Source organism: Mauremys mutica, chromosome 7, assembly GCF_020497125.1.
Source record: "Mauremys mutica isolate MM-2020 ecotype Southern chromosome 7, ASM2049712v1, whole genome shotgun sequence".
Lineage (NCBI taxonomy): Eukaryota > Metazoa > Chordata > Testudines > Geoemydidae > Mauremys > Mauremys mutica.
The window spans coordinates 81,279,096-81,304,644 of NC_059078.1; the positions used below are offsets into that span (position 1 = coordinate 81,279,096).

The 25,549-nt window shown below is 41.0% G+C and overlaps 1 long non-coding RNA gene across 2 annotated transcripts; it reads left to right on the top strand.

Moving 5' to 3' along the window:
- The first annotated feature begins 4,391 nt into the window (after positions 1-4,391).
- Positions 4,392-25,097, top strand: LOC123374886. 2 transcript variants are annotated; one of them, XR_006581236.1, is made up of 3 exons: positions 4,392-4,464; positions 6,221-6,280; positions 24,966-25,097. It is a non-coding gene; the product is annotated as an uncharacterized LOC123374886 (long non-coding RNA). The 2 variants fall into 2 exon arrangements; XR_006581235.1 differs by lacking the exon at positions 24,966-25,097 and adding an exon at positions 8,941-8,996 and having other exon boundaries at positions 4,420-4,464.
- Positions 25,098-25,549: the final 452 nt, after the last annotated feature.

Below are 25,549 nucleotides of genomic sequence, written 5' to 3' on the forward strand. Positions count from 1 at the left end.
CCAGGTGAGTTTTGCATGGGTTGGGATTTTGCTACTGAGATTCTCTCTAGTTCTAGCCTAAATCCCTTTATATTATATTTTATTTTTATTTTATAAATGGAGATATATCAATCTCCTAGAACTGGAAGGGACCTTGAAAGATCATCAAGTCCAGCCCCCTGCCTTCACTAGCAGGACCAATTTTTGCCCCAGATCCCTAAGTGGCCCCCTCAAGGATTGAACTCACAACCCTGGGTTTAGCAGGCCAATGCTCAAACCACTGAGCTGTCCCTCCCCCCTTTACATGCCCTGATTGTGTTTTCACTGGTCATATTTTCTACTGACATTCTAATTCTTCACTGATAACATAGCAAACACATAAAGACAATAAATACAGAACTTTACCTGTATTTATAGAGCACCAAGTAAAAGCAATTTTGTGGTTTATTCAAGTTCTGCTTATGTCCATTCATATGTATCAATTTGTACAGAGCCCATTATTTTAAAGCATTAAAACAATGTAAACATCCACATTATATACTTTTATAATGCAGAAAGTTAATCCAGAATAAGAAAAAATATTATGACATACATTTTTGTACATTACCAGATAAATAGTGACATGGTTTTTTTGCTGATAGTTAACACCTCACCAACCTAACATGATAGCAGAATTTCACTTGCCCAAGGAAATTGGAAGTATCAGGACACATCCTGATGTTGCCTTAATTTAAAACTGCTGCCAGGACCTGCAAAATGTAGCAGCTTTAAAGCAAATGGTTGAATTAAGATTATACCAAACTCTTAAAGGTCCTGCCGTGTCTGACTGGTGTATATCAAGTAACAAAATAAAATATGATCCTGGTGTAAGAGTATCTGAAAATACCTACATCCTTGTTTATGCCATTCTGCAACAGCAAAGTTAAGGACAGTCTAAGCTTTTTCTTTACGTGCCCTTATTTAAAGCTTTAGCTCAGCTAAGTGGAGACACCTGGTGTTTGTTGTTGCAATTTCACTAATATATCAAAGGTCAGAAAGCAGACGTGTAATGCTGTCAAGTGGGTAACCATGGAAAGAGCACCTCCCAATGTATCTGGGAAAATAATCTACCTATATGGGTCTTCCACAAGCCTAACCTTTGTTCTTGCATTCTTTGTGTAATTAAAAAGGCAATATGACTAGAAAGTGCTTTGACACCCACCAATACGACATGTATTTAATGGGGAAAATGCCTCCTTCTGTCAGGTATTAAGTCAAAGTGTTAACTTTTGTGTAATAACTGTTTTGTAATACTTAATAAGTAGCTTGTGTAACACAGTTCCAAGGTGGGGGGGGGGGAGTTTATACAAAGCCAAAGGAATATTAAAGTTTCACTATAGAAGAAATACTATGGCTGCCAAGGCCTGATTAGTCATAAAATCCACGGCATTATCATCATCCATCACTGCCTGCTTTTAATGACTAAACTAAAAAGAGAGACATCAAAGTTTTAAAGAAGTAAGTTTCTATAAATGCTGGACAAATATTAGATTCCAAAATATTTTGATAAAAACCCTAACCCAAAAAATAGAAAAATCATTTGAATGAATCACAAAACATATGTTGTTATGTTTTGCTCTAAAAGCCATGAAGTTTATGCAGAGCTCTATTATGGTAACTGCTTGGCTTTTCATGCATTCCTAAATTACCATGTAATCTAAAACCTTGTTTTCAGCTGCTCTATATTGGAAAGTCCCTTGCAATAATCAGGATGATTACAGGCTAGGGGGAGAACAAAACTTGTTTGTATTATTGCAAAATAAAATTGTAATTTATCAGACATCCTATCTTTTCAAGGGGAAATAATCAAAATCCATTTTTTCCTCCTTCCTGGAAATATTTTAAACAAAGGTTTAATTTTGGCCACTCTACAACTTTAAAACACATGGACACTTGGTGTAAAAAATACATTTCTTTCCTGTAGGGATTTGACTGCAATTGGTGTGCCAAAACTATCTCAAAAAGATTTCATTGTCTTATCTACTTACATCATCTTAATGCAATTTTATTTTACTTTGTCAAAGTCTTATTAATGTAAATGTGTTCTTGATAGCAAACAGAGTTCTTTTTTATGCAAAACAGGATTCAGCTGACTCTAATAAAGCAGCTTGCAATCCATTAGACTATAACAGTAATGTACTTATTTTGTTTCCAAATCAAGACTGTGTCAGAAAGCTATATAAGGAGATTTGTCTTGTTTTTCCACAATAATTTCTTGGGTGGGGTTACATTATGATCTTTAAATGAATAGTATCGCTTAGAACAAACACTTCATATATCTTTTATCTTCCCCTGCATACAGTTCTGAGTTTTCTTTGAAAATGCAAAGCTACTTTTCTAGATAAGTCATCAAAATGTTTCCAAAGTATTTTAACTGCCAGATTAACTATATCTTGAACACAAAGATAGATTGCTTACATTCTTTATGCAGAAATCCTGCCAATGTGTGGCAACTAGCAACACATTAATTTATTTTGCAACAATGCAAAAACGTTTTGCTAGGCAAAGCTCAAAAAGGTAAATAGATACTTAAAAAGAAAATAAGGTTACTCATTCTCAAAGGGTAGTCTGTAAACGAAGAACACAGGATTAAATGTACTCTCTCTCTCTTTTTTACATCTCTGTTATAGCTTCTGTTAATGTATTCAGTTAATTAAGGATTGCAGCGACCTTGTGGCAATTTGTGAAATCTAGGAATTTTTTTAATTCTGCCTCCCCCACAGAGTCTAACATAATCTGTTTCACGTCAAAGTCTGTTTATGTCAGCAATGTTCATAGTACGTAACTTTAAAATGTTTTAGTAAATTTATCAGCTGGAAAATATTGCAAACATTTCATTTCCTTTGATACAGACACAAAAACCCCTCTTCCTTCATTGCAAATTCTTGCTCATATGAATCACTCTGAGTAATATTTGCTTTAACTTTCGTGTGGTTCTACAAACAGCCTTTATATGGCCAAACTTCAAAGCTGGTAGAAACAAGGTTTAGAAATGTGATAGGAGTAATCTATTATTAGGCATGAAACATTAACCCACTTTTCGTTATAAACCTTAAAATCTGAATAATCTGGGTTTTTAACTTACTGTTTATTTATTGTTTTCACTTACTTAGGCGTATATCATGGAGGGCTGTTTTGAACAGAAATATTTTCCATAGGAGTATGAACCACAATTGGATTTAATTTCTCCTAATATTTAATTTAGAAAAACTGTACTATTATAACAGGGTTCTCATATGTCAAAGCAGAAATTCTTTGCTTAGTGTTTCTTGCAGTGTAAAATTAATCTGTTACCAGCATGCTGACCTGAAAGTCAGGTTTCAGAAAAATAGGCATGGGGTAAAGGAAGGGGATTGGGGAGGGAGAGATAAGATCTTGTTCTTTGAATAGCGGGGGGACATGGGGGAGGCGGGAGAGAAAGAGGAATGTCACAACCCACCACTGACATCAAATAATAGAAAATAAACCAAATGTGAGGAGTTCTGAAAAAAATGTATTAGCTTCATCCATCGCTGCATACATGGCAGGAATGTTAATTGTTAAAATCTGCACTGTAGTATTTCTTATAAGCAAGAGAGTTGTATTTAATGTGAGTTCATGTTTGTCTCTTCTCCACCCCATTTCCCCACCCCCAGTATATTTACAGTGAAAAGAATGTACTAATGTTCAGAAATGAGTCAGATGTCAGAAGCAGATCTTTATAAAATTAGGGAACTTTGAACTGATATGCGCATGTAGGAACAAAACAGCATTGGTAACATTTTGTTCTTGATTAAGTTTGTGCACTAATACAGTAGATTAAAAATAAATCCAACAGTTGAAAACACATTACAGTTCAAACAGAGCAGGTCAGCCAGAAATAAACTATCATTCAAACCCAAAATTTAAAATTCTTGTGAGTCTTGGAAAAACAGGGATACAGCCTGGAAGCAAAGTTGAACAACAGTGGGGCCAGATCTTGCTCCCCCTGGAGCCAATGGGAATTTTGCCATTGATTTCAAAAGGAGCAGGAACAGGCCCATGTCCCCTAATTTTTTGTTTGTTTATTTTGTTGCTTAAAGCCTAGAAATGTCATAATGTTTTCTTAAGTCATATTGTGGTTAGCACAGGTTTCATTTTGTTATGTTTTCTCAGGTTACAGATGCACAGGTTTCATTGAAGTGCCTGCTGAGAGATGTCATGGTTGTATGCCTTTGCATGCGCTGATGCAATATTTAGGGTCCAACTCTCCAAGCTTCCCAACTGGGGCACTCTTGTAGAGGTCAGTTCTGATAGGGATACTATCACAGGGTGGCACTGGCCCTTTAAGAGCAAAGAGGCAAGTTTACTTGTGACTAGTCAGCTGACCCCCAGGTGGGCTTAAAAGAGAGCACCTAGGACCAAAAGGGGGTCAGACTTAGTGAGTTAAGGTTATAGTACTGGCTGAGTTAGTCAGGACAAGAGCAGGTAAGAACTGTTAGAGACCAGGGGAACTGTAGAAGATCCTGAAAAGAAGCTGTAGGTAGCTCCAGGGGGGGAAAGGAAGGCAGGTAAGCAAGCAAGTGTGGTTTTGCTGGCTGACTTCTGAAAGACAGAGGGCCAGAGCTGAAGAAGGCAGAGAGCAGCAGTGAGTGGTGATGTTTAAGTTAGAGAGCTGTAGCCAAGGACCAGAGAGTTGCACTGGAGGAGCTTACTTGATGATAACTCCATGCCAGAGAGCTGGCTGTAGGAGAATAGTGAGAGAACTCTGGGTGTGAGAGAGGCTATGGGGGTTTTCACTAGGAAGAGTGGGGTTCCACTCTAGTTAGAGGGGCTGTGGGGGCTGTCTTGGCAGAGGGACAAAAGAGGACTGATAAGGCAGAAGACACCAGAGTATGATATGGAAGGGCTCCCAGCAGAGAGGCTGCTGGGAGGTGCCTGCTGGGAATAGCAGGGTTTTAAGGACTATATCCACTAGGTGTGGGAAATGGACTATGTTTAAGACTTATGTTGAGGATTATTTAGTCTGCATTTTGATAATAAACTAGGAGGGGCATTATTAAGGCAAGTGAGCTGTTGTGGAGTTACTGGGAACTTTGAAAGGGGAAACTGAGGCAGGTGCACTGATCCTGCTGCAGGAGAGGTTGCCTTATGTTTGAGATCTTTTGGGAGTGCACCCTCAGCTACACACAAATCCAGTGGTCTCATTTTATATAAGTGAGACTTTGATGATATTCAGCAGCTTTGCTTCCCGTGGTTCCTGGGACTGTTTCTCTTGGGTTTGGTCCCTGAGGGGATTTGTTTCCCCAAGTTTGGCTTTGAATTTTAGGTTTCGAATGCAAAACTCGGTCAAAATGGACAAATTTCCCCTGACTTCACAGTGAAACCTTAGGACAACATCTGTCTCCTAACTGACATCTTGTAAACTTTATGGTTGCTGTAATGGGGTGATTACCTGCTCCTGCCCTGCAGGTTTTGAAACAGCCTGGGAGATGGCTGGGGCTGGGGAAGGGACTAAAGCCCCGGTTGATTGGGGGAAGTGGCTGCAGCTGGGGCCACACCCCAAACAGAGTAACCAGGCCTTATAAGAAGGCCAGGGCAGCCAGAAGCTCAGGACTCTCTCTGCTTGTAGAGCGAGAAGGGCCTGGCTGCTAGGGAGCTGAGCAGGGTACTGGGAGTGGAGCAGGGCTGGGGGAAGGCTAAAGGAGCTGGGGAGCTCTGGCCTAGGAAAGCCCCAGGCTGTGGGCCTAGCTGAGGGCCTAAGACTAGTACTGGGGCTGTAGAGGGGCAGCAAGTCCAACCCAACCTTGCCTCTGATAAGTGGCATATACTGCAGTCTGCCCCAGGGAGATGGTGACTGGCACTAGTCTTACACTGAGGTGAGGTGGGGTTAGTGGGTGGGGGTTCCCCTGGGTGGGGAGATCCAGAGTGTAGGGTACTGCCAGGGGAGCAGCAACCCAGAGAAAGGGGCACCGGGGTCCTGAGAGGGACACAGTGGCCAGCAGTAAGGCAGATCACCAGCCTGCAGGGGGCACTCCAGGATGCTTGAAGAGCTAATTCCCAGAGACAACCAGCAGGAGGCACTACAGGAATGAGTCCACCCCCTTACAGTTTCTTAAGTCCAGGGATGAAACTGGGCCCATATCTGTAGGAAAGATCCATGAAACTTAAACTTTCTAACAAACCTAGATGGTGTTAAGTGCGTAACAAAAGCTGAAACCAAGCAACTCTCCTATTATTTCAGATTCTGTTAGGATCATTTCACTCAGCTGTAGTTCACAAACTATCAAAAATCAGTATAGAGGTGAGTGGAAATATCTCTTTGGCTATTTACATTTATGTCTGTGAAACAATTCAAGCCACACCCACATACTTTATTAGCTTTAAAAAGCACCAACTCTTTCCTTCCCCCTCCCTACCACCAGACCCAATATTTCTGGTTTGATAGGTTACCCGTTTCAAATGCTGTCACATCACAGAGCTTGTGGTATTGCGTAGGTTTGGACATTCACAGGAAGCATACGTGCACAAAGCTGTGACAGTCGCAGCCTAAGAAGTAATAGTTCTAGCAAGCAACTGGAAGGGCTGTTAATATTGTGGGTGGAGGTGAAACATAATTGAAACCGTTTATTTTGGGGCATTGGGGACTGAACAACATGTCATGGCCTTATAGACTTTTAATTTGCACTACAAATCTGGATAGTTGAAGAAAGGGTAAACATCAAGCACTGTGCACAGTGGTCCATTCCACATTAACATATTGTAGATTTAAAGACCTGTCTTATGGTCTTAAAAACAGAAGAGGCCAAAGATGCCAAACTAGTAGGTGAAGCTAGACTGACTGTGAAGAAGAGTTTAGGGTGTTGCCATCTAGCTATGACATTTTAAAAGGACCTTTTGAAAATCCCAGCCACTGAGTCTATTTGAGTCATTTATAACATTCACTTTAACCAAATTGTTTGTTTGCATTGAATTTTCCCCACCTAGCAGTGTTCTCTCAGAGCTGGAATCCCCCATTCAGGGGCCAGATTCTGCCAGCTTCGCAGCTGAGCAGTTAGCTGTGCTATGAATAAGCCTATTGATTTCTATGGATTCTTTGTGAGCATGGTAGTGCTCAGCGCAAGAGTAGCAGAATCTGACCTTTTAATTCTCCCTTTCTTCAAAGGGCCCCAAGTCCCAGTAAACTTCCATTCACTATATACCCCATTTAAACAAATAGCTGAGATGCTCTCAGAGTTGGAACATAGGCTTGGATTTTCAAAGGAGTCTAAGGGAGTTAGGTGCCTGGCTCCCATTGAGTCCCCCATTAAGACTCCCATAGGGACCCTAGCAAATCCCACCATAGTCATCAAAGCACTGAGCCCCTCTGGACTGGAAGGGTGTTTGGAACCTGCTGTGTAGGGCAGATCATGCTCCTTCTATTGTCTGCTTGGTATCTCGGGGGATTGAGGAAGGGTTCTTTTTATTAGCAAAAGATGGGGAAGGGACAGAGAACAAAGGGTAGAGAAAATAAGTTTAAAAAAATAATAAAAAATAGGGCTGGTGGGAGGGAAAGAGAGGGATTTCTTCTTTTTGGTCTATCACCATTCTTTTCTCCACTCGCTATTCCTTCTGATCCCTCATCTTTGCCCTCCCATTTCCTCCAATCTCCTGTCCTAAGTTCACTGCCATCTTTAAGAGTTAAATATGCAGTTGTCACTGTTCTCTCTAGCCTACTGGTCAGACACCAGACTATGGTGCTTTCTGTGTGTGAATCATAGAATATTAGGGTTGGAAGAGACCTCAGGAGGTCATCTAGTCCAACCTCCTGCTCAAAGCAGGACCAACCCCAACTAAATCATCCCAGCCAGGGCTTTGTGTCAAGCCTGACCTTGAAAACCTCTAAGGATAGATATTCCACCACCTCCCTAAGTAACCCATTCCATTGCTTCACCACCCTTCTAGTGAAATAGATTTTCTTAATATCCAACCAAGACTTCCCTCGCTGCAACTTGAGACCATTGCTTTTTGTTCTGTCATCTACCACCACTGAGAACAGCTTAGCTCCATCCTCTTTGCCCTGGTTGGCGCTTACAAGCTAGTTAAAGTAGGGGTTGTCTCTTTACTAATGTTGGTACACAGCCAGGGCAGAAAACGTTGTTGGCATGCACACACCCTCAAACGACAGTGCAACAAAAAAAATGGGGCAGCAGTTCAGTGCCCCCTGGAAGAATTGATGTCCAGGGGCCCACCTTGCTTGCCTGCCTGCTACCCCTAGAACCAGCCCTGTTTGTATAGCACAATGGGGCACAATCCTAGTAAGCATTACTACAATATAAATTATAATTCATAAGGGAATTATATAAAGGGAGGCAGATGCAATTGTGTTAGGACCTACAGTATAAAATGTCTAACACCCCACTTTTAGAAGAGGCACCCAGAGATTCAGTTCAGTCAGCAGGTATTTGGGTAAACCTGGTGGACATGCCATGCTGTTGTACATTGCTGCTGATATTCCTAACATTCCTTAAAATGGTGCTTTGGCTATGATGCTTCGACACTGTGTGATAGTATTGCAGTCAAATTGGGGACCCCTTCTAGTTCAGGGTGTCCACAGGCAGGTTGGGTATTGGGCAGCCTGTCTGTGTCTTAGCCCTGGTCTACACTACGAGTTTAGGTCGAATTTAGCAGCGTTAGATTGAGTTAACCCTGCACCCGTCCACACGACAAAGCTATTTTTGTTGACTTAAAGGGCTCTTAAAATCGATTTCTGTACTCCTCCCCAACGAGGGGATTACTGCTGAAATCGACCCTGCTAGGTCAAATTTGGGGTAGTGTGGACGCAAATTGACGATATTGGCCTCCGGGAGCTATCCGGAGTGCTCCATTGTGACTGCTCTGGACAGTACTCTCAACTCAAATGCACTGGCCAGGTAGACAGGAAAAGCCCTGTGAACTTTTGAATTTCATCTCCTGTTTGGCCAGTATAGCGAGCTGATCAGCACAGGTGACCATGGAGTCCCAGAATCGCAAAAGAGCTCCAGCATGGACCGAGTGGGAGGTACTGCATTTGATCACTGTATGGGGAGATGAATCCATGCTATCCGAACTCCATCCCAAAAGACAAAAATGACAGAATATTTGAAAAAATCTCCAAGGGCATGAAGGACAGAGGTCATAACAGGGACCCACAGCAGTGCCACGTGAAGCCTATCAAAGAACCAGAGAGGCGAACGGCTGCTCTGGGTCAGAGCCCCAGACATGCCGCTCTTATGATGAGCTGCATGCCATTCTAGGGGGTGCCCCTACAACTACCCCACCTCTGTGCTTCCCTCCTCCTCCACCCCTCCTGGGCTACCTTGGCAGTTATCCCCCCATTTGTGTTCTGTTCATGATCTGTAAGGGGCAGCTGGGGTCATGAGGTGACTGTCTTGTTTTAAGGCTGGGTAGATTGTTTTATGGCACATTTGACGTAATGTATGGAGCTTTCTAAAAATGTTGTAAACAACAAGGGATTATTAAAAGACAATAAATCTTAAATCTTATCTGCACTGGATACCTATTGATTTCTGGGTGGAATTTAAAAGTTGATTTTTAATCTGATTCTTGAGGTTTTGTCTTGACTAGGGAAAGTGGCTGAGTTTAAACTGGGCTTATAGAACATGTGCTAGCTAAGCATAACCTAAGCATGACCTTTTTCCTTTCCTAGATGCAGGGGAATACCCTGTCACTATCATTAGCTGGTCCAAGTTCTAGTCTATCCAAGGCTGCAACTCCACCAGCTAAAATCAAGCTACAAAATGTTTCCCTGTGTTTAGCTGTAGGCTGGCTTTGCTAGCACCTATTAGTTAAATCTGACCTAAACTCAACTGCTTTTTCTAGTCTAGACAAAACCTCAATGTCTTAGGAGCTACCTTATTGAGAGATGGCTTTCTCCCTCTGCCATAATTCAGATCAGCTGAGTTCACACTGGACTCTGCTCAGTTTAAAAGAGAGGAGTCTGGCAGGAGAGCAGTCTCCATGAAGGGCTCTCAGCTTTAGAACCTGCTTCCCTGCCTTCATCAGAACCTGCTTGGTATTTTTTCCATTTAATAACCATGTTTATGGTAGGGCATAAAGGGCCAGCCAAGAATGTGGCCCCATTGTGTTGGACACAGTACAAACAGGAGATGGCCCCTGCCCCTAAAGGCCTTACAATTCCTCAGAAAGATTTGATTTTTTTTTAAGTTGAAAAACCAAAACCAACAATGGTTGGTCCAATGCCGGTTTTGACCAAAATGTTTTTTGGTTTTTAATTAAACCTAGACATTTTCTGTGGAAAGCAGACACTCTTTGCAAAATGAAGTGTTTAATCAAAAACAACAGTTTCAACAGAATCTTTTCGACCAGCTTTCTCCTGGAGTAAGGTCTTACACAGTCTGAGTGGGGGGTACCAAAATCTGGGGTTGGGGAAAGATGAGGTTTGTTGGGAGCTAATGTTTGGAGATCTGTTGCTGTGAGCAAACAATAAGTTTGCTAATGTTTCTGTTTGCCTTATTTTAACTGCTTAGCTGCCCAGGTTAATATAGAGATGTCTTTCTTGTAAACTTTATTAAAAATCTCATAAGTAAACAGTCCTTTGCTTGCAGATAGATTTCAAATCAGTATGAATGTGACAGAGGCATCAGTATCTAGATAACCAGATAATACATTGGTGCCTTTAAAGTTTCTCACCATGTTTTGTTAAAAACTTTTTTTTAAAGCTTATTGTTGGATTTTAGCTCTGTGCAGATCTTCCTGTAGCTTTTAGCCACTGTATTTGCACTTTGGATGTTTAATTATGTGAAACCAACACTACTTAAAGAAATAAATAACATATCAATAAAGTAGTAAATACTTAGACGCAGGCAAATGCCAAAGCCGTTATCTAGCAAGCAATGGCTGTGAGCATTTCCTTTGATTAATCAATAATGTTCTACAATAGGTGAAGGAATGTTGGTCAGGTCTCTGGGGGAATCCCCTATGCTTTTCTAAACAACAAGGTTTGTTATCTTTAAACAGAACTTTTAATCAGAACCTTAATTAAATATAACACTCAAAAGCTCCTCAAGACAAGCCCCACTTCCAAAGTACACTAAACGGTGGTAGTTAAACTATGCCCAACCGAAGGCCCTTATCTACATTTGAAGGTGTTTGCCAGTAGAGAGATACTGGTAGAAATATACCAGCAAGCCCTCTCTGCAGAGAGTTATTTTGCCAGTAGCTTAAACCAGTTCTCCAAAGGGAGAAAGCTATACTGCCAAAGGACCTTTTTTGCTGGTCCAACTGCCTCTGCACTAAGGTTTTTGCCTCCTAAGCCATAGAAGAGCTGTAAATGCAACATTTTGCAACCTCTTGGTTTCTAAGTGCTGATGGCAGTTCTGGAGTATATTAGTTTCAAATAAAATAATCCAAAATCTAACTGAATCCAGTCCCACTCAGATAAATGATACAAAGTGAAATCAAATTAAATGTACTATACCGTTCCCATTAGAAAGCAGATTGAAAAAGAGTTGATAGGTGCCAGAAGAACCTTGCTGACTATGAACCTGGCCCAACACACATTAAAATCAGTGGGAATTTTACCATTTACTTCAGTGAGTATGAGATCAGGCCATCTGTTGGGATAAAGGTCTTACATAATATTTGTGACACCACATGTCAAGATGTATAGTTTGCAAGGACAAATTTGGTCTGGATTAAATTTAACAAGAAAGAATTATGAAAATTAATCTTAGACAAATATTTCACCCTGAAAAGTTGGGTTCATTTTGATTTATTTTTTAAAACAATGAATGCATTGAAATTAATGCAGGTTGTCTATGGAATTTCTTTCCTCCATGAGAAATGGAAGCATATCAGTATTCCAGAAAGTGAGGGCAATTTAAAAAATATTTGGCCAAGCTCCTCCCTAGCATAATTCCACTTGCTTTAGAGATTAGGAGAGTGTAGTTATACCGGGGATGGTTCTGGTCCACTAGATTGAGTAATGCAGTGTAAAAGGTAAGATACAGATGCCATACTAGAAAGACAACATCATAATAAATTATAATGTATATTTATGTAGTCCAAAACAAGATCATCTTTCTCCGGGACTGGAACATACTCAGAGACAAAACACCTTAACAGAGAACATGCTGATTTGCCATTAAAGTTCATTTTATCTTCACTGGAAGAAAGTTTGTTACCCTTTTTGGCCCAAGAGATTAACCAATATTCAGGGTCTTGCAGGTTGCTCCTGCTAGAAGGAGAAACTGATGATGGAGTCAAGGATTTCTTTAATAAAATCTCTCTTCCTTGTAAATAAATTGCACAATGTCCTGTTTCTCTGAACACAGTAGGGGATGAAGCGACAGGAGGCAGTTTCCTTGCTCATAATTCCAAGCCTGTCTTTCTAGCTAGCACGCTACCCAAAAACCTCTCTCTGGGCTTTCTTTCAAGGCCACACTACACATGGTTCTCTTCCTGTCTTTCTTACTGCTTATGACACAGACACACAGCTCCACCAACTATACCCCTATTTAATTTTTCCTGCATTGAGCCTGAATGGAAGGGGGCTAACAAGCTCATCAGCTTTTGTGAGGTCTATGACTACCCATAGATCAGAGACATGCTTGCAGGGAGCCACCTACCTTCATCCTAACATTTCAAGTATGTCTAGACTAAGATTTTTCCAAAGTGCCTAGTGAGTTGGGTGCCTCAACTGTTAGGTGGTGAACTTGAGATGTTTTAAGAGGGGTTAATTTTCAGACTGAGTACTCAGCACCTTATGAAAGTCAGACCCCTTTAAGATATCTCAGGTGAATCACTCAAAAATCACTAGTCATTTTTAAACATTGTGCCCTAAATCTTTCCAATGACTTTTCTTGTGTAGACATTACTGACCCAAAGATGCCTTTCCACTGCGTTCCCAAAATGAACGTTTCTTCTGGTGGGATCTCCTTATTCAACATTGCCCTTTGAGTACCTCCTCTAGCCATTCCTTTTAAATGTATGCACGTAGGATTATGCAACTGTATCATTGCAGGATATCCAGGGCAGTTAAAATCAGGTTAGGTATAATCAAGACGAGCCAGAGCAGCCGTCTCTCCAGAAGATTACAAAGAGTCCATCATTCCAAAGGCTTGGCTCCATAGTGGTTAGAGTTCAAAGACCCTTCTGTCCCTAGGAAAGTGCCTAAAGTCTTCTTCAGTAAGAACAGAAATGTGTTACAAAAGAGAAAGCAGAAGATTCTTTCTTCAGTATAAGAGGTTTACATGTCCCATGCAAGCTGTACTTGGAGAGCATAGTATGTTTAGCAGAGCTGGATTTACAAATCAATTTCATTTCACTTCCAGTGGTTTAATTTGACAAGCTTACATGAACCAGTAGAATGGAAAATTATTTCTGCACAGTCTCTGGTATTTATTAGGTAAATGATGTGTTTAAAAATCTATTTAAAATAGCCAGGCATGTCAACCTGGTTCTAACTAAGGTTTAGTGAAAGGCACAGCAATGTCAATCAATCATTCTGCCAACATTTGGGATCATAGTACTCAAGGATAGAAAAGAGCTATTAGATTATCAAGTCTGTTCCCCAGCACATGCAGGATATAACCTGGAGATTTTGGGAGGGGGTGAGGCAGGTGCCGAGCTGATATTTTACTTTGTTTTAGTTACCCTTTCATTATTCTGGGCCAGATCCTGAAGTCCTTTTTCAAACAAAACTTCCATAAAGTTCAGTGGTTAGAGCACTATCCTGGGACTGAAGAGGCCTGGGTTCATTTCCATACTCCTAGGGGCTTGGGCTAGACACTTTGCCTCTGTTCCTCATCTGTAAAAGGGGAATAATAGCACTGCCTTACCTCACAGGGGTGTTATTAGGATAAATATGTGAAACACTGAGAGGTACTCGCACGCCAGACAAATGGGGGTAATAGACGTACCATAGATAGACAGTGACTCTAAAGTTTTTGCTAAGAATAAAAGGAACACATGACCAGATCAATTGCAACCAACCACAGGGTATTTGTCCAGCAATAAGATAGAATTCATTATATCTTTGTATTAAACATGATCTCCTGGAGATGGTTTTGAGTACAAGATAAGTATAAATTGAGGGCAGCACAAGAATGTTCTCAGCTGGAAAGTCCTGAACTCTTCCACCTTCCCCATACCTTCTCTTGGGATTTCCCTATGAAAATTGTGATTCCTATTAGGAGTACATGTTTGACTTTTCTTGTTTCGTCTCTCAGCACTGACACTGTATAGTTTAAAAGGGCAGATGGGGGAGGGGGGGTCCCATATGTTCCTATTTTTGATTTAATTAATCTACTCCAAACAGTAAGGTTAGTCATGTGTTTAATATTTAAGTGGTATTTGATTCCAACTGAGTGTCCTTTCTTATGGAAAAAAAATCTTCACCATAACAGCCCATGAGGACTGTAAACAGTAAGACATTTAGGCCTTGTATTTTATTACAAACAGAACGATATTTGACATTGGTTGTCAAACACAGCTCCCCCCCACCCCCGTCAACCATGGTTGAACACTAGCATCCTGCTGGTGTTGACTGGTTCAACCAAGGTCACCTGTTTGTAAGAAAGATGCATCAGACTCTTGATGGACCTACTGTCTACCATACTGTATTACAGTGGGTGTTTGGCTCCACCCATGCCAGGGGGATATCCATTCTCACCATGGCAAAGGGAAAAGCCATGTTTGAAACCCAGTGGCTTTCTAAGTATAGACACAGATTAACTTGGGAAAAACGTGTGTTAAATAGAATAATACCTTACATGCATAGCTTATATAGGCGCCTACAGAGATCCAAACCCCTGCATCTACCTTCCTTTGAGAACTGGAACAATCTGTTTGTTAAAGCCCTAATTTTACAACCATTATGCATATTCATGAGAGTAGTCTTACTAAAATCAAATGGACTACTTGAGTGACTAAGTGCTATTTAGTGGGCATAAGCTGAGCTGTTCCCTTAGATAGCACTTATGTTGACTATTAAAGCCTCAGACACAGTGTGCCCAAGTACTTGGTTGCGCATATGAACAAATAAAAGCCACAGTAGAGGCTTACAGAAAATATACAGAGTGCACTGGTCAACTCTCAAAGTAGGTGGATATTTGTCATAAATCACAGCTGATTAGTTCTGGTGCTTCCATACAAGGAACTCCTGATAGCTGATACTCACAACAAGAATGGTGGTTTTTTGTCCCCCACTGACTGTGGTCCAAAAGAGTTTTCTACAGTGGCCAGCTGGAGAACTCAGTCCTTCAGCTCAAGTAGTAAAGGCTCATGCTTTTAGGACCTGATCCAAAGCCCATTGACGTCAATAGGAGGATTTCCATTGATTTCAGTCGACTTTGGATCAGGCTTTAGTACTGCCGGTCAAGTTCAAACCCAACTGGTGGCCAAAGTAGGATCAATTCTACAGCCATTGTGCCTGCTGTATAGTATAATCTGTGACACAGAAGCATGTGACTCAAAGTGCCCTGTAAAGCTGTGCAAACGACCACTTTTTCTGTTTATCTACCAAAATGAAAAACCTAAGAAAAAAATGCTTTAGGTCAACATGAAACTCAAATGTTTTGAAATTTGTGGTTAACTAAAAAGGTTGAAAAGTTTCAGCTGACTCAAGAAGAAACAAGGTCGGGGAGGTAATATCTTTTATTGGACCAGCTTCTGGTGGTGAGAGAGATGCTCTGTGTTGCTCAAAAGCTTGTCTCTCTCACCAACAGAAGCTGGTCCAATGAAAGATATTACCTCACCCATCCTGTCTCTCTAATATCCTGGGACCAACATGGCTCCAGTGACATTCCAAAAAGAAACATTTTGTTCAATTCTGAGTTTATTTTTTTATTAAAATTTAGGGAAATTTAAAAAAGTCTTTCCAAAATGAAAAGTCAAAATATTTCATTTTGTAAATGCTGAAAGGAACCACTTTAACACTTCTGATTTTTTTCTTTTGCCAACCAAAACAGTTTGTCAAAATCAACACAAACTCACAAATTGTTTCAGTTGACCCAAATCTCAATTTTTTGGCAACAATAATGGTTTTAACACACAAAATGTCACCAGCTCTAGCATCCAACACCATTGCTGAGAACAGGAGATTTTGTGAATAGTTTCCATATGTGAAGCGTTGCACTGTGGAATGATATTGAGGACCAGCTTACATTCTGCAGCTTGCAACATTTGTGTCTCCCTGTTCTCACTGGGAATAAAGCACTGTAGAAGATTGCACCAAATCAGCCAGATCTGAGCTCTTAGGTGTGACAACCATCTATTACAGAGACTGTTTGTAACATCCCTTTTATGTGTAAATGCAAGGTGTTGTACAAGTACTGTATATGAAGACATTGCAAGCAGTGGGTTCCTGCAAGCCTCTGCACAATGGAAATCTTGGTGGAAGCAAGTCTCATTCATACCATCTATAGTGGTGCCTGAAAACATGCCTGTTCTCTCTACACTGGTATTTAAATTTTTTTCCAGAACTAGTCCAAGGGGACCCCCCTGCTGAGAACCTTTTTCAGCAACAGGTCCATTTCCTAATGTAATCAGGACTCTACAGGCAGATTCGAAAGCAGGAGTGAATCGCCCGCAATGACCACAAGGTCAGATGTGATGAAGTAAGCAAAAATGGAAATTTAAAGGGAGAGTTCTGTCCCAAATGAAAGGGTAAATGAAAATGTCACCAAAGGCACACAAAATGGTGGCAAAACCATTCCAAATTAATAAGGAAATGAGAACTCCCTTCCCAGGGTCTCCATTTGGGGGCCAGTGAGAAAGAGAAAACCCATGCTTGGATCATAACTCCACCAGCAAAGAATCCCATATTTCCCTCCCAGAATTGTTCCAATTTCTAGAATTGTGGCTTTCTACTTAGGGACATCTGATCACCCGTAACTGATGCTTCCCTCTGTGATCAACCTAATTCATAAAAACTGAGTATTCCTTTTGCTCTGAATAAAAACCTCTATGGCTAAAATTAAGTGGAAAGAAGACAATTTGTTTACTTACACTGATTGCAACCTGGCAAAGTGAGAGTAGCAACTTGTTCTGACCACTGACTTAAGTAAATATGGCATGGGATTCTTATGATGATATTTACAACTCCAAGCTGTCCCTATGGCAGAGGAATATATATATATATATATATATATATACACACACACTAAAACAGTTTGAGGTAAATTATTTGACAGGAGATGAATGTGAAATGGTTGGTGTGCATGTTTCCTGTGCATCATTTAGAAAACGCAATGATATTTAAAGCCATAACAGCCATACTTCCTTTCTGTGAGCTATGAATAAAAAACTTTTTGGTTGCATTTATTATTGTTTCCATTGAAGAGGTTTTAGTCTGGGTTTTGTGAAAGAGCAACTATTTTCAGTAGGGAAATTAGCATGTTTTCTGTAGTTATAGAAACAGAAAAAGCTTCGGATAGCTTATTGGATAAAGTGATGGCTTTGAAATGACAATTCAGCTCATGCAGCTCAAGATAAAATGAACTCAGTGGCCTTCGCTCTGTCTCTTTTTCACAGTCGTCCACACTAATGCCACACATAACAAGGCATAATTTTACATAACTAGCGGTCTGTGCTCTGAGCCGGTATACAAGTCATACCTGATTGAATATCACCATTTCAGAACTGCTGTCTAATCACATTTTTTCAGGCTGTATGAACAAAATGTTAATATAATTACATGAACATAATTATATAACTATTAATGACATTTTAGATAATATTGCTGCTTCTATGAGCTGTTGTGGTATTAATAAGGTATGACAGAAAGTTATTTGATAGCATCTGAAACCCCACTTGTATTTTCACGTCTCTCTCGCAAGTAATTTAGGGACTTGATTTTTATGAGTTATGGCTCTGATGTCATTTGTGTTTTTGCCCATAATGGGTCTCTCTGGAGCAACACTCATCAACCCACATTAATAACATCTCAAATGTGTACCTTGGTTAATAGCTGGCCAGGTGGAAACCTCATGAATTTTATTTTAGCTGAGTGATCTTCCTGTGCTATTGTAGGGAACGGGTCTTCATTTAGCATGGGGAGAGTACCCCAGCTTAATTTTTGCATAGGGCTAAGTAAACAGTTTGTTAAACTGTTGAGGGTCCAGCCCATATTAAGAATTTCACATATTCAGAATGGTGACATATATCTGTTGTTATGGGCTATGTTAACTTTGAACATTCAACAACTCTGCCAGTCCTAGAAACTTTCATGTACACTGCTATGTTGCCAACTTCTTGTTATTTAAGTTCGAGTGTCACAGTGTTCAGCTCTGGGAGTCATGTAACTATATATGAGACTCTCAGCATTCATGGTTTTTAGAAAAGTAAATTTTTAATCCTCCTGGTTGCAAAGAAAAGCTGGAAAACATTATGCCTAAAGGCTCAAAAACGAGAGGGTAAATAAAAAATGCTAAATGTACTTGTCTGTCTTAAAACAATCAATCATATTTGGGGGGAGCCTGACTCATGAATTTTCAGTGCTTGATACTGTGATCTGAAGAATTCCATGACACAGCGCCTGGCCCAAGGCCCAATGAAGTAAATGTGTGGTTTGGATCATGCCCTTCTCTCTGGTCTCATGCGCTCAGGAACTTGATTGTTCCTTGATCTAACAAACTGAGCACTTTCCCCAAAGCTCCTCCACAATTTAAATCCCTGGGAGAGCAATGCTCTAACCAGAAAATAAATAAATGAAATAAAGCAACAAGCCTCCACACATGCAAACATACAAGGCTTAGGATTGTATATCGGCCGGGTTTCATTCTAAGTATAAAAATGGGCTTAGAAGACTTCCATTTAAAATTGTTTCCTGTCTCCTACCATTCCTAACCACAAATATTTTTAATTGTAAGCCATGAAAATGAAGCTATTTTATAAATTTACACTTTAAATGCTTTTTGGTTCAACTTTGACTGTTTTTAATAAACAGTCTTATTTTGGCTTTTATGTATTCAGTTCCAGCTACTACGCTGTCTGTACCCTATCTTATTTCCTTCATGTAATCTACAGATCTTCCGTTATCATTGCTATGTTTTATGGTTTTGCATTACTTTATTGACTCATTGCACTGTAGTTTCTCTCTCCCTCCCCTCCCCCGACCCTTTGAAAATAGCCTTTTATGAGAAGCTTAAGTAAAAGCCTGGAATGTGCAAAGGAAAATGCAGAAACATTACAACAGTTTGCAAATTTCTTTTGGCCAGAGAAAGTTACAAAATATTCATACAAAGAAATTTAGCCAGTGCCTGCAGGACAAAATCCAACTTCTGATTATACATGGAATTTAAATTCTTGCTATAAACAAACTATTTTAAGTGTATGGAGTTTAGAAAAAAAAAGTCTATATAACTTATGCCAACAGTGCAATGATGAATATATAGTCTCTTGTTACTGGGAATAAATGTTCTATTGCACCATGACAGATGCTATTGATACCACATTTGAAATGTTAAATACATTTTAAACTTAAACAGGATGTCTACAGTCATAAGAACAAATAGAGTTGGTTAAAAAAGACACTGTCACTATCAACTCAGAAAATCGCAACATAAGAATGGCCGTACCGGGTCAGACCAAAGGTCCATCTAGCCCAGTATCCTGTCTACCCACAGTGGCCAATGCCAGGTGCCCAGAGGGAGTGAACCTAACAGGCAATGATCAAGTGATCTCTCTCCTGCCATCTATCTCCATCCTCTGACAAACAGAGGCTAGGGCACCATTCCTTACCCATCCTGGCTAATAGCCATTAATGGACTTCACCACCATGAATTTACCCAGTTCTCTTTTAAATGCTGTTATAGTCCTAGCCTTCACAACTTTCTCAGGTAAGGAGTTCCACTCGTTGACTGGGCACTGTGTGAAGAGGAACTTCCCTCCCAGTTCCCCTGCTGCTACAGGGTGGGAGTCAACTACCCTGGGTCTCAACTCAACACAGCATCTGTTCCCCAGTATACTGGCACAGCTGTGCTAGTTGCATTTTGGAATGGCGGAGCCAAAACCCTCTCTAGTCCCACTTCAATCCACCCGTTCCTTCCCACCTGTGAAGATCCTCCACCCCGCTCACCTTGCTACTGTTAATGCAGGTACTGATGAGCTGGAAAGGTGTAGCCCCAGTGCCAGCTGAGCCACAATTTGGCCCTAAACAAACTAGAAGAAGATAGACAGACATATATTTTCACCTACTTCTTTCAGTTACAGTTATTTAGGTGTTACTAATAACTATTATTTAAATCAATGGGACTACTTGAGGAGTATCACACATGAGCAGCACTATCTGGCCTGCTAGTAAGTATTGCATTTTCAGAAAAGTGTGTAATTTTTCAAGTTGATGGTATCCCTTTAAGAGGGCCTTCCAAAAACTCAATTTGGCAATGCTCACAACATTTCTAAAAGGACAGCTTTTTAGTCTGACACAATGAAAAGAAAATGCTAGAGGGATCTATGAGGGAAAATGCTATTGCAAAATAACCTGATACCAGGTATTCACATTTTTCATCCATGAGTGCATGCATTCATGTAAGGTATGACTGTGTATGTTAAATTAGAATACAATGCAGTACATTACACTTTTGGTGTTAAATCTGCCATTAAGGGTCTGCATCCTGAAAGATAAAACTCCTACAAAATTTGGGCCAACCCCACATTTGAAGGTGTTTGGAGATGTTATTTTGGATTAACCTTTAATAGAAATGGGATCAGCTGTGAATTTTGGAGCTGAACTTTCCCAAAATCTGGAGATGTTGTAGAGGCTGGTCCTTGGCTTTGATCTTTGGCAGATGCTCCACAGCAAGAGAGGCTTGAAGGAGACTCAATCCAACAGACCGGAATGTAGAACAAGTTTCTAGGCTTACTTAGATAATGCAAAAGAGTCAGAAGAACTCAAACATGGATGGAGATTTGGGGTTTTCTTGAAGTGCTCACAAATTACTTTTTTTTTTTTGAAGAAATATTGATGGGAACGAGAAGATCAACCTGCCTGAAGTAAAACAAATAATCAAATAAAAACCTGTTTGTGCCAAATACCTTCTAACAATTGTCCAAGGCTAATTTATCTGTGTGAGACCATAACCCCAATAAATCTTCCAAGGTCAGGGAGACCTAGAGTGAAAATGCAGCAGAAATGCAAGTTTGGTGTGGGCAAATTTAACATACACACCCAGTTTCTCAAAGGTATTTAAAAACAACATCTCTCTCACTTGCATTATCTCCTTCCCCTTTAAAAAATATCCTTGCCCCTTTAAGATGGCAACACTCACTAGTAACAAGCACCAGATTCTAACAGAAAAAGTATCAGCTACATGCAATTCAAATGAAAGTGAGAGGTGTTCTCCCACTTTGTCCACGTAAGGTCCGCATAAGAGATAGCTATATGGAATAGAAATGAAAGCATGAAATGTGCCCATCCAACACTAAAGCTCCCCTCCCACCCTAAATCCCCACTTCTAAGCTTTCCTATCACTTTCCCTATCGACTCAACCCTTCCCCCAAAGAACCTAACAACCTGGGAAAGTGAAAAAGCTCTCCAGTGTGACCTGAAAGTCTTGGTCTCTAGAAAAACAACAGGGGAAACAAGAACCATGTTCAAGGACCCCTCACTGAAAGTGCCCGGCCTCCAGCCCCCTTCTATTTAAGTCAAAAGGCTGTTAGCCTGAGCACCAGATGCATGAGATAAGGATAGAGGGGGTCATAGAAATGTGCAGGAACCAAACAATTTAGAGCTTTGTAGGTTAAAACCAACTCTTTGAATTTCCCCAGTGAATGAACTGGAAGCCAGTGCAGCTCAGGGAACAAGTGCAGCATGCTCCCTGGGAGAAGCACCACTGAAGTGACCAGTGTTATTTTGCACCACATGAAGTTTTCAAGTGGTTTCAGGGTGCAGCCCCCTGCAGAACTCATTACAACAATCTAACCTAGCCATGACAATGGGAGGAATCATGTTGGCAAAGTCCATATATAAGAGAAAAGGTTGCAAAGTTCTGGTCAAGTTAATATGGCCACTGCTACTATCTGTGTGGATACTTATTTAGACTCCATTACCTTAGTATCTGAGTTCATCACAATCATTAATTAATGCATCCTCTTAACCCTTCCTGTGAGGAAGGGGAATAGTATCCCCATTTTACCAATGGCAGAGAGAAATGAAGTGATTTGCCCCAGTCACATTGGAAGTATGTGGCAGGTCTGAGAACTAAACTCAGGTCTCTTGAATCCCAATCCAGTGCATTTGCTCAAAGACCTTCCTTCCTTCCCTGAATCTTTTGGGGGCTGTGGAGAGAGAGCAAGTTTGGCAAAGGGTCTGCAGTCATCACAGGAGATCCTCCTTACCAGCCGGAAGAGCAAAGGCCAGACTCCTTGCTTTGGAAGGCCTATTTCAAACAAGGGTTGTGATTATCTTTAAAAGAGAGAATCATTACATTCCAGGGGGCTTCCTTTTGTTTTGTCAAACAGATGGAGATAAACCTGCACAAGACAAAGCCTGTCATTTTGGCCCACAGCTCATGTGGCATTTCCTGATGCCAGGGTGAGGGAACGGGAAGGTGATGATTGTGAGTGACAGTCATGCAGATGAGTTAGAACGTGGAGTTACAAATCAGTTGAAGTAGCGGGGTAGAGAAACTTTCGGGATGACCATTTGAACACAGAACGGTTTACCAGAGTTCCGGTATGTTAGATCTGTGAGTTATAAGGTGCGCTTTGCTTTTGTCATCAAATAGCTCTGCTTAAAGATGTGCCTACTTGAAATAAATTGATGAGAATATAGTATCTCGTGTCAGTTCATTTCTCTCTCAGGGCTAGTCTACACTTACCTGCCGGGTCGACGCGGTGAGTTCGACTTCTCGGAGTTCGAACTATCGCGTCTAATCTAGACGTGATAGTTCGAACTCCCCGCGCGCTCCGGTCGACTCCGGTACTCCACCACTGCAAACGGCGGTGGCGGAGTCGACCTTGGAGCCGCGGACTTCGATCCCGCGGCATCTGGATGGGTAAGTAGTTCGAACTAGGGTACTTCGAGTTCAGCTACGCTATTCACGTAGCTGAACTTGCGTACCCTAGTTCGACCCCTGCCCTTAGTGTAGACCTGCCCTCAGACCTATTCCTGGAAACCAAACCTTCCTAACTGATCAGCAGCTGGAATGAGGGCATGGCAACACTACGAAAAGCTGGACAGGGAATTAATAATATTGTATCCAAGTGAAATTACAGGGGAATTTAGGTACGCATAATACCAACTTGCCCATCTTGGAATCAGTCCAAGACACCTGAGCCAACCAGCTCCTTTTACAAGTACAGCTTTGGGATTTTCAGTGGCTTGATTTAATACCACAAAGGGAATTTACTTAGGCAGTATGCTACATTGGGGGAATATGAACTGGATGATCTAATAGATGCATAACTGTTGTGATCATATTGGCAACATACCTGGAACCCAAGGGCTGCAGCTACCTTTCACATAATATTACACCTTTTAGTTGAAAGCCCAGGCACACACTCCTATTTTTGTTCTTTTATCTTCTTAGATATGTAGAAATTGCTCCTTATTTTTCATCACCAATAACAACAACCTGCAAATACTCAGCATCATCCATGCCTTACAATTACACATAGAAAGCAGCACTAGAACATCCTCAGTCCTTAGCCCATTTTAGTGTCTCCCTCCATCACTAACTTCTATAGTTTACTGACCACAAGTAGGCAGAACCTCAGTTTTCAAAGAATGGGGCTTCTGACAGAATAGGGCCCTCTAGCACCATGCTAAGGTATTAATTCAGGTCAGAGTTAGATGGATGAGAGCCATGAACAAAAATCACCCCCATCAATTCCTGCAGTATCCTGCAATCCAAAACTGAGATGCTCAGACTTCTAGTTGTTGTCCCAAATAAAACATTACACTACATTTTATCAAAGCAATGTACTACATGTGCACAACATATGATTTTAAACATGGAACACTTATTTCTAAACCAAATATAATCAAAATCATACATTTGCCCTCACCCAGGCTCTGATCCTGCAAGCACTTAGGCATGTGCTTAACTTGATGCATGTGAATAGTTTCATTGAAGCCAATGGCATTATGACATGGAAGTTTAGCATGTGCATAAGTGCTTGCCACATCAGAACCACTGGGGCAAGTTTTGCCTATGGATGTGCACACAAGGTACTCATGGACTTCATGGGGAGCATCATGTGCACTTTGGAGAGCAGAATTTGCCTCTTAAAAAGCTTTATATTTAAACCTTAAAAAGGCATCCCTGGCCAGGAAACAAAAGCCACACACACAGTATAAAGCAGAAAGACCTCTTCCCCATGCTGGTTAATTCAAAACCAGCCAACTGGAGTTACAGAGAAGTTTATTATTAATACACATCAACAGTGAGCTCAGCTCCCCTAAAAAACACAAAGATAAAGACATTCCTGCCCTCCAAAGCTTGCAATATGAGAAGTGTATTATTTTCTATTATTTGTATGGCAGTGACATGCAAAATCCTCAGTTAGGATCAGAGCCCCATTGTTCTAGGGGCTGTATGAAGATATAGAAAAAGATATTTTCTGCCCCCCTAAAAGCTTGCAGTGAAAAAGAGTTTAATTTAAAAAAATCTTAAGACCCTCTTTTGGATCGATTAACAGCCACTAAAAGCTATGTTTCCATGAAGCTGTAAGTGTCTGAAAATAGCAGTTTACTGGATAACCAGGCTGGCTACAACAAATAAGCTTTATAAATAAAATGAGATCAAAACCACAAACCAACCAAAACACAGCCCTGCTGCTACACAAACTCTGAGCGCTAGGAGTCGCAAGAAAAGCAATGACCAGAGTACTGTAACCTGTCTGATTTCTTCCCCTGAACCAATAGACTTGTTGCTGCCTCTCATTAGCATAACCCTGGGTTATGTTGGATCATGATGTAAATACTCCTGCCGTAATAATAGTCATTAATAAGGACAGCGGTTTGATTTTTTTTTGTCTTCCAGGGCTGGAATATAATTGCTGCGGAGAGGGATTGGCTTGTAAAACACATCCTATTATCAGCTGTGATCAAGCTTACAAATTCCCCAGTCCAAGTATCTGCTCAGATTGCCTTTTGCGGGGGGCGGGTAGGGAGGGAGAAGCGCTTCAGATCGAAGATCATTACAGAGAAGTATCGCTGGCTGCTGAGGAACAGCTTCTGCGGGTCTGAACAATGGTTTAGCGCCAGCCCCGCACACGCGAAAGGAGCCATGCCAGTAGGATTACAATCACTGCATTACGTCTGCGAAAGGCCCTGGCTACCCCCAATATGTTTTCTCTTTGTATTCCCCCCCGATCGGACCCACTGACGTGCCTGATATATGGATGGAGAGTACGGGACAACTTGCTTTCTTTCTCTTCTCATCTCTTGTGTCGCTGGAAAAATAAGCAGCTCTTAGCAGCGAAGAGGGGCGGGGGGGGGGGGGACAGCCAGCTTGAATCTCCTGGCTTTATCAAGGCATTCACTCACCAATAAAAGAAGGCTGCTATTGCAGATTCAAGCCACATGCGGTAGTGTGTAGCAATTAGTAGATAAACCGCTGACTAA